This window comes from Bombina bombina, chromosome 2 (assembly GCF_027579735.1).
Source record: "Bombina bombina isolate aBomBom1 chromosome 2, aBomBom1.pri, whole genome shotgun sequence".
NCBI lineage: Eukaryota > Metazoa > Chordata > Amphibia > Anura > Bombinatoridae > Bombina > Bombina bombina.
The window spans coordinates 1,007,158,646-1,007,167,703 of record NC_069500.1 but is presented as its reverse complement, the minus strand read 5'-3'; positions in this window follow the sequence as shown (position 1 = coordinate 1,007,167,703).

The window sequence follows — 9,058 nt, the reverse complement described above, 5'->3', positions numbered from 1 at the left end:
TGATAACAAAACCAGAATACCTGTTCATGCACAACACTGTACCCAGAATTGCAACCTTCTATAGCCTACCCAAAGTTCATAAAAATATGGAGAAACCACCCGGTAGACCGATTGTATCGGGGAATGGGTGTATCACAGAGAATGCCAGCATATTTTTAGATAAAAAATTGAGACATTTTGTACATACTCTGACATCATATGTACAAGATACAAAAGATGTACTAAAATGTTTAGCTGACATCAGAGTTGATGAGAACACCTTATTAGCCAGTATTGATGTTGAGAGCTTATACTCCAATATCTCTCACAATTTAGGCTTAGAAGCTGTTGCATTTTTTCAAAGAACAATTAATCCCAAAGGGAGTGAGGAAGACGATTTCATAATTGATCTTCTAGATTATGTATTGAAACATAATTATTTTCTGTTCAATCACAAAACATACCTGCAGAAAAAGGGCACAGCAATGGGCACATGCTGTGCCCCGACGTATGCAAATATATTTCTGGGGTGGATAGAACACAAAAGCATCCTGAACCAAGACACAAATCCGTATATGAAATTTATGGATCTATACATTAGATACATAGATGATGTTCTGATTTTATGGACTGGCACACAAAATGACTTTAGTAACTTCATGCAGTGGCTTAACAACAATACAGATGGTATGAAATATACCTCAACAATTGATCCTACCCAAGTTGCTTTTCTGGATTTAGAAATTAGAAAAGAGATGAATGGTACTTTAAATACCAAACTATACAGAAAAGAGACATCTACGAATAGCCTCCTACAATGGGAGAGTTTTCACCCAAAGAAACAAAAATTGGGCATACCATATGGGCAATATTTGAGAGCCAAACGTAATTGCAGTACTGAATTAGACTTTGAAAGAGAGGCTGGGGAACTAAGGAAGAGATTCAAAGAAAGGGGATACCAAGGGAGATGCTTAAAAAGGGCATATCAAAGAGCGAAATCTCTGGATAGAGTATCACTGTTGGAAAATCAAAAAACCATAAAAGACAAAGAAATGAACAAGTTACAGCCTATAAGAGTAATAGGCACCTTTGATGATAAAAATCTAAGCATCAGAAACATCTTTCAAAGACACTGGCATGTACTACATGAAGAGAAAGAACTAAGAGAAGTAATTACTGCCATGCCTTTGATAACCTATAGAAGATCAAAGAATCTTAAAGATATCTTGATAGATAGCCACTACTCTAAGGATCAACCTAGAACTTGGCTCAGAGAGACCAAAGACTTTCACAAATGTGGTAGATGCGAAGCATGTAAAAACATGACCCCGACTAAAATCTTTGAACATCCCCTAACCAAAAAACAATATGAAATCAAAGACTTTCTAAACTGTAGATCCAAAAGAGTTATCTACGTGGCAATATGTGGGTGCCCAAGAATCTATGTAGGTGAAACCTCAAGAGAGCTTCGGACCAGAGTCTTGGAACATAGAGGCGATATAAAATGGAACAGAAATGTACCGGTGGCACAACATATGAACAATGTACACCAGGGACATAAATATGACATTTTCTTCTTTGCAATAGAGCAACTAAAAATTAAAGGTAGACGAGGTGACATTAACAAATTGCTATTACAGAAAGAATGCAGATGGATTCATGAATTACAATCTGCAGCCCCAAGAGGACTGAATGAGGCAATATCATATAAATGCTTTCTATGAGACTGGGAGTTCACTACATGTAGTTTCACTTTTTAGGTTGACAGGGCAGGGTAATAGTGTTCTTACAAACCCCCCTTTTTTATAGGATGTGGAGCACAAAACTATAAGAGATACATATGTAATGAAATAAACATAAATATCTCTCAAATATATAGTTAGAGCATACTACCCTTTTACCCATGAAATTTACTGCTGACCACTCTGTATATTTCTAACAATCTGGGCATCATTGTTATAAACTTGGAAATAGGGAATCCAATCCCTAAGCCTCACTCACTGGGTGGGCGAATAAGATTAAGAAGTTTGCATTAAAAGCAAGCTTTAGATCTGTAGTCCAACCTTGCTGACATGATACATTTAAGTTATGCAGATCTGCAGTAAACATTTTTAGAGTATCACACCAACTGCCCCTGTAACTCCTAAATAAGTAACGATATGGATAATGTAAACATACATATAGATATAAAGTATGTAAACTCCTTCTTGACCGCATATACATATATGTGTGCATGTATTTATAAATCATCACTGTGTATTCACACACTTTCTTATAAGTCCAAATTGATACCACTGCTAATATATATTTTCTAATCTCTGTAAGATATGTGATCACCACTACCATTTATCAGATATGTTGTGACCTAGACAAGGGGGCTATATTATCTATAATAATAAAACACCAAATTCTCTATGAGATATGCCTTTGTAATAAACGGCACAGATTGCGAAGTAATCATCAGTGGTTAAACGCATAAATGAATGCTGACATATAGCCCTATTGCAGATGAAGATTAACATTAATATTTTGGCAATGTATGTGTAAACAATGAGACACAAATAAACAGGATTAGTCCCGATATTTATGATAGGCCAGGCGGTATCTACACATCCGCAACATTGAAATCAGTAACAAATACGTTACCATGACAACTCAGACAGCATATAGAACGTAATCTAACGCTGGGCCAGCCCTATGCCCTGACGAACTCACGTTACAGTGATGGAAACGCGTCGGCGGGCGGAGCTTGGTACACAACGAGTCCTAACTTTCCATACATAGCTTACTTCCAGCGGGCATTTCAAACTTGTAATTTACACTGCCCTGGGGTTTGTTGCTATACCGTACGGATTCCCCTAATAGGGGTCTGTATATTAACGCCTTGGCGTCCTGACGGGTTATGTCCCTGCTAACTCATTTGAATTAATTATATCATTAGATGGTATGCACAATATCCCACATAGACAACACATTTGAATTTGAATCTGAGAGCAATGTGAATCTACACTCTTAGTGTGTGTTGTTTGTTGATTGTGAACTGCTACATGTATGGAATGTTTATTTAGTTGATCTTTTAGGGATTTAGTCAGAAATCGGCTGACTTTGTTTGATCAAAGCAGTACGCAGGTAGGAGGACGCCTTTGAGCGCACAGTCAGAGTACATAATCAGTGTGAATACTGGCATGTGAATATATGAATGTGAATCTGACCGCCTGCTGATTTAATCAGTGTGAATACTGGTTTATTGATACATGAATATTGATCTGAGCACCTCTGACCTCAATATCCCTAATCCATTTAGACTGGACCTTAGTATACCAGGTCTCTAGCCCATATTTTTTTATTCATGAGATGTTACATAACTTTGGCTATATATCATTAGAATCTTGGAAGTGACCTTTCCCATTATTCTACTTAGCAGTATGTATCTCTCTCCCCTTTTTTAATAATGGGTGGATGCAAGGTAAATAGTTACTATTAACAAGTTTGGAAGTGAATATACCCATTCCCTTATACTATTTACACCATTCCACTCATGGTAATGTCTTTTTGCATAAATGTTTAATAAAGTGTAATTTTTAAACCTACTATCTATCATTACCTTAGTGTATAATTCTGCACTTGGCTTAAATGCCATAAATCCCCTCACTTTCCCTAATCTTACTCTATTATTACAAGTGATTCAATTCACACGTACGAATTTGGGAACTGGGTGGTATCTAGTTAGGTAGCAATGGCCGGCTATCTATCTTCTACTATAGATTTCGACCAATGGAAACAAGAAGCAGAGAGAGTTTTTACTCTAAATGTTGGGAATATATGCCCACAAGCAACCAACATTGAAGAGGCTTTTAAAAGCATTGCCAAAATAATGAAGAAACAAGTAAAATCATTCTGGGAAGTTTTTAGTCTAGAAAGTTATGTAAAAAATAAACTAATCCCTAGAGGACTCAGGATTCAGTTAACACCCTCTTTTCACATATCAGACGAAAACTTTGTATTAAGATGGCAAGAAATTCTCACACAATGTTCTCTAGACCTAATGAAGCTAACATTAGAGTATGAAAGAAAACAATATGAACATCTAACCAAGTTAATAGATGAAGCAAAAATACAAACAAATAAATTTACCACTCATAAAGACTTTGAGACATTAGATGTGAAATTGAAATTTCATATAGATAAACTAAAAGAGGAACTTAGTGAAGCCAAAAACAGAAAACTACAAAGAGATTGGTCTGATCACCAGAAGGGTAACATTTACAAGTCAAATCAAAAACGTAGGAATCTCAGACACACACAAGACACAAGAGGTAGTAACAAAAACACTACTCCTGATAATTCCACTACTGATTCAGAACCTTCAGATGAAGAAGTTAGTCAGCCACCAGTAGTAAGTACAGCCATAATCGAACCCTCTATAACAAGGATTTTTTTAGAGAAGGACTTGTTCCCTCCCAAGAGAGCAACAAGAACGAGACAAAACAAATCAAAACCCCCAAACAAACAGAAATAAATAAGGAACATCTACAAATTATTAATCTGACAGACACGACTCTAGCGAGTGAACATCACACATTATTATCTAAAGGATCAACTTTTATACCTACCCCTCATTTTGATACATTCAATTGGATAAAGGATACACACCTCTTTGCCAGAAAGCTAGTTTTACACAAGTTTCACAAAATGACAAATACAAACACACTTAATGATATGGGTATTGAACAAGAGGACCATGAAATGCTTAATTTAATGCTAACACTCCTGAATGAAAATGATGACACGCTAAATACAAGGAAAGAGAGTGTAGTAAAACCTAAAAGCAAATTTATGCCATCCATCTCAAAATACCCTGTAATAAATAAGTTTGTTTCCTTAGTCACAACAGAAATAGAGGGCCTGAATCCAAAAAGCAAAATTAAGAAAAATCTTAGCTACAAAGAACGTAGTGCTCTAAAAGAATTGAAATCTAACAAGGTAATTACTATTAAAAACGCCGACAAGGGTGGGAATATGGTTATTATGAACAATACAGAGTATGAACAAATGTGTATGGATATTCTAGAGAATGTGGAGAATTATAGAGTCTTACCAAAAGATCCAACAGAAACTTTTGGTAAAGAATTAAAATCTTTGTTAGATAGAGGCCTACAAGAGAGAGTGATAACAAAAGCAGAATACCTGTTCATGCACAACACTGTACCCAGAATTGCAACCTTCTATAGCCTACCCAAAGTTCATAAAAATATGAAGAAACCACCCGGTAGACCGATTGTATCGGGGAATGGGTGTATCACAGAGAATGCCAGCATATTTTTAGATAAAAAATTGAGACATTTTGTACATACTCTGACATCATATGTACAAGATACAAAAGATGTACTAAAATGTTTAGCTGACATCAGAGTTGATGAGAACACCTTATTAGCCAGTATTGATGTTGAGAGCTTATACTCCAATATCTCTCACAACTTAGGCTTAGAAGCTGTTGCATTTTTTCAAAGAACAATTAATCCCAAAGGGAGTGAGGAAGACGATTTCATAATTGATCTTCTAGATTATGTATTGAAACATAATTATTTTCTGTTCAATCACAAAACATACCTGCAGAAAAAGGGCACAGCAATGGGCACATGCTGTGCCCCGACGTTTGCAAATATATTTCTGGGGTGGATAGAACACAAAAGCATCCTGAACCAAGACACAAATCCTTATATGAAATTTATGGATCTATACATTAGATACATAGATGATGTTCTGATTTTATGGACTGGCACACAAAATGACTTTAGTAACTTCATGCAGTTTCTTAACAACAATACAGATGGTATGAAATATACCTCAACAATTGATCCTACCCAAGATGCTTTTCTGGATTTAGAAATTAGAAAAGAGATGAATGGTACTTTAAATACCAAACTATACAGAAAAGAGACATCTACGAATAGCCTCCTACAATGGGAGAGTTTTCACCCAAAGAAACAAAAATTGGGCATACCATATGGGCAATATTTGAGAGCCAAACGTAATTGCAGTACTGAATTAGACTTTGAAAGAGAGGCTGGGGAACTAAGGAAGAGATTCAAAGAAAGGGGATACCCAGGGAGATGCTTAAAAAGGGCACATCAAAGAGCGAAAGCTCTGGATAGAGTATCACTGTTGGAAAATCAAAAAACCATAAAAGACAAAGAAATGAACAAGTTACAGCCTATAAGAGTAATAGGCACCTTTGATGATAAAAATCTAAGCATCAGAAACATCTTTCAAAGACACTGGCATGTACTACATGAAGACGAAGAACTAAGAGAAGTAATTACTGCCAAGCCTTTGATAACCTATAGAAGATCGAAGAATCTTAAAGATATCTTGATAGATAGCCACTACTCTAAGGATCAACCTAGAACTTGGCTCAGAGAGACCAAAGGCTTTCACAAATGTGGTAGATGCGAAGCATGTAAAAACATGACCCCGACTAAAATCTTTGAACATCCCCTAACCAAAAAACAATATGAAATCAAAGACTTTCTAAACTGTAGATCCAAAAGAGTTATCTACGTGGCAATATGTGGGTGCCCAAGAATCTATGTAGGTGAAACCTCAAGAGAGCTTCGGACCAGAGTCTTGGAACATAGAGGCGATGTAAAATGGAACAGAAATGTACCGGTGGCACAACATATGAACAATGTACACCAGGGACATAAATATGACATTTTCTTCTTTGCAATAGAGCAACTAAAAATTAAAGGTAGACGAGGTGACATTAACAAATTGCTATTACAGAAAGAATGCAGATGGATTCATGAATTACAATCTGCTGCCCCAAGAGGACTGAATGAGGCAAAATCATATAAATGCTTTCTATGAGACTGGGAGTTCACTACATGTAGTTTCACTTTTTAGGTTGACAGGGCAGGGTAATAGTGTTCTTACAAACCCCCCTTTTTATAGGATGTGGAGCACAAAACTATAAGAGATACATATGTAATGAAATAAACATAAATATCTCTCAAATATATAGTTAGAGCATACTACCCTTTTACCCATGAAATTTACTGCTGACCACTCTGTATATTTTTAACAATCTGGGCATCATTGTTATAAACTTGGAAATAGGGAATCCAATCCCTAAGTCTCACTCACTGGGTGGGCGAATAAGATTAAGAAGTTTGCATTAAAAGCAAGCTTTAGATCTGTAGTCCAACCTTGCTGATATGATACATTTAAGTTATGCAGATCTGCAGTAAACATTTTTAGAGTATCACACCAACTGCCCCTGTAACTCCTAAATAAGTAACGATATGGATAATGTAAACATACATATAGATATAAAGTATGTAAACTCCTTCTTGACCGCATATACATATATGTGTGCATGTATTCTAACGCTGGGCCAGCCCTATGCCCTGACAAAGTTACGTTACAGTGACGGAAACGCGTCGGCGGGCGGAGCTTGGTACACAACGAGTCCTAACTTTCCATACATAGCTTACTTCCAGCGGGCATTTCAAACTTGTAATTTACACTGCCCTGGGGTTTGTTGCTATACCGTACGGATTCCCCTAATAGGGGTCTGTATATTAACGCCTTGGCTTCCTGACGGGTTATGTCCCTGCTAACTCATTTGAATTAATTATATCATTAGATGGTATGCACAATATCCCACATAGACAACACATTTGAATTTGAATCTGAGAGCAATGTGAATCTACACTCTTAGTGTGTGTTGTTTGTTGATTGTGAACTGCTACATGTATGGAATGTTTATTTAGTTGATCTTTTAGGGATTTAGTCAGAAATCGTCTGACTTTGTTTGATCAAAGCAGTACGCAGGTAGGAGGACGCCTTTGAGCGCACAGTCAGAGTACATAATCAGTGTGAATACTGGCATGTGAATATATGAATGTGAATCTGACCGCCTGCTGATTTAATCAGTGTGAATACTGGTTTATTAATACATGAATATTGATCTGAGCACCTCTGACCTCAATATCCCTAATCCATTTAGACTGGACCTTAGTATACCAGGTCTCTAGCCCATATTTTTTTATTCATGAGATGTTACATAACTTTGGCTATATATCATTAGAATCTTGGAAGTGACCTTTCCCATTTATCTACTTAGCAGTATGTATCTCTCTCCCTTTTTTTAATAATGGGTGGATGCAAGGTAAATAGTTACTATTAACAAGTTTGGAAGTGAATATACCCATTCCCTTATACTATTTACACCATTCCACTCATGGTAATGTCTTTTTGCATAAATGTTTAATAAAGTGTAATTTTTAAACCTACTATCTATCAGATACTTTTGGTGGCCTACACTATCACATGATGTGTCAGAATTTGTAAGGACCTGCAAAACTTGCACTATCTCGAAAACACCTAAAACCTCTCCTACTGAGGAACTCATTCCCCTACCGACCCCAACCCGTCCATGGACCGATATAGCTCTGGATTTCATAGTCGATTTACCACTCTCCAGTAGAAACAACACGATTCTAGTAGTGGTTGATCTTTTCAGTAAAATGGCTCATTTCATACCGTTCCATAAATTGCCCACTTCAACAGAAACTGTAAACCTATTAATAAATCATGTCTTCAAGTTACATGGAATACCCAAATCTATAACTTCTGATAGAGGAACTCAGTTCACTTCCAAATTTTGGAAACAATTATGTCAAACATTAGGTATCTCTAGGAGGTTAAGTACTTCTTTCCATCCTCAAACGAATGGCCAAACTGAAAGAACAAACCAGTGGATTGAACAGTATCTTAGATGTTTCGTAACTGCTAGGCAAGATAATTGAGTAGATTTATTACCCTTTGCCGAGTTTGCATTCAATAACTCCTTCCACACCTCTACAAAATCAACTCCTTTTTTCATTAACTATGGATTTCATCCCTCCTTTCATTGGGATACTTCAGCTACCAATTATTGTCCTGTAGTTAATGAGATGATAAACACCATCTCCGACTCCTTCTCTGTAACAGAACAACACATTTATGGTTGGCAAAGGATCGCTACAAAAAGTATTACGATAGGAAGAGGAATCCGTCTCCTAACTATCAGATA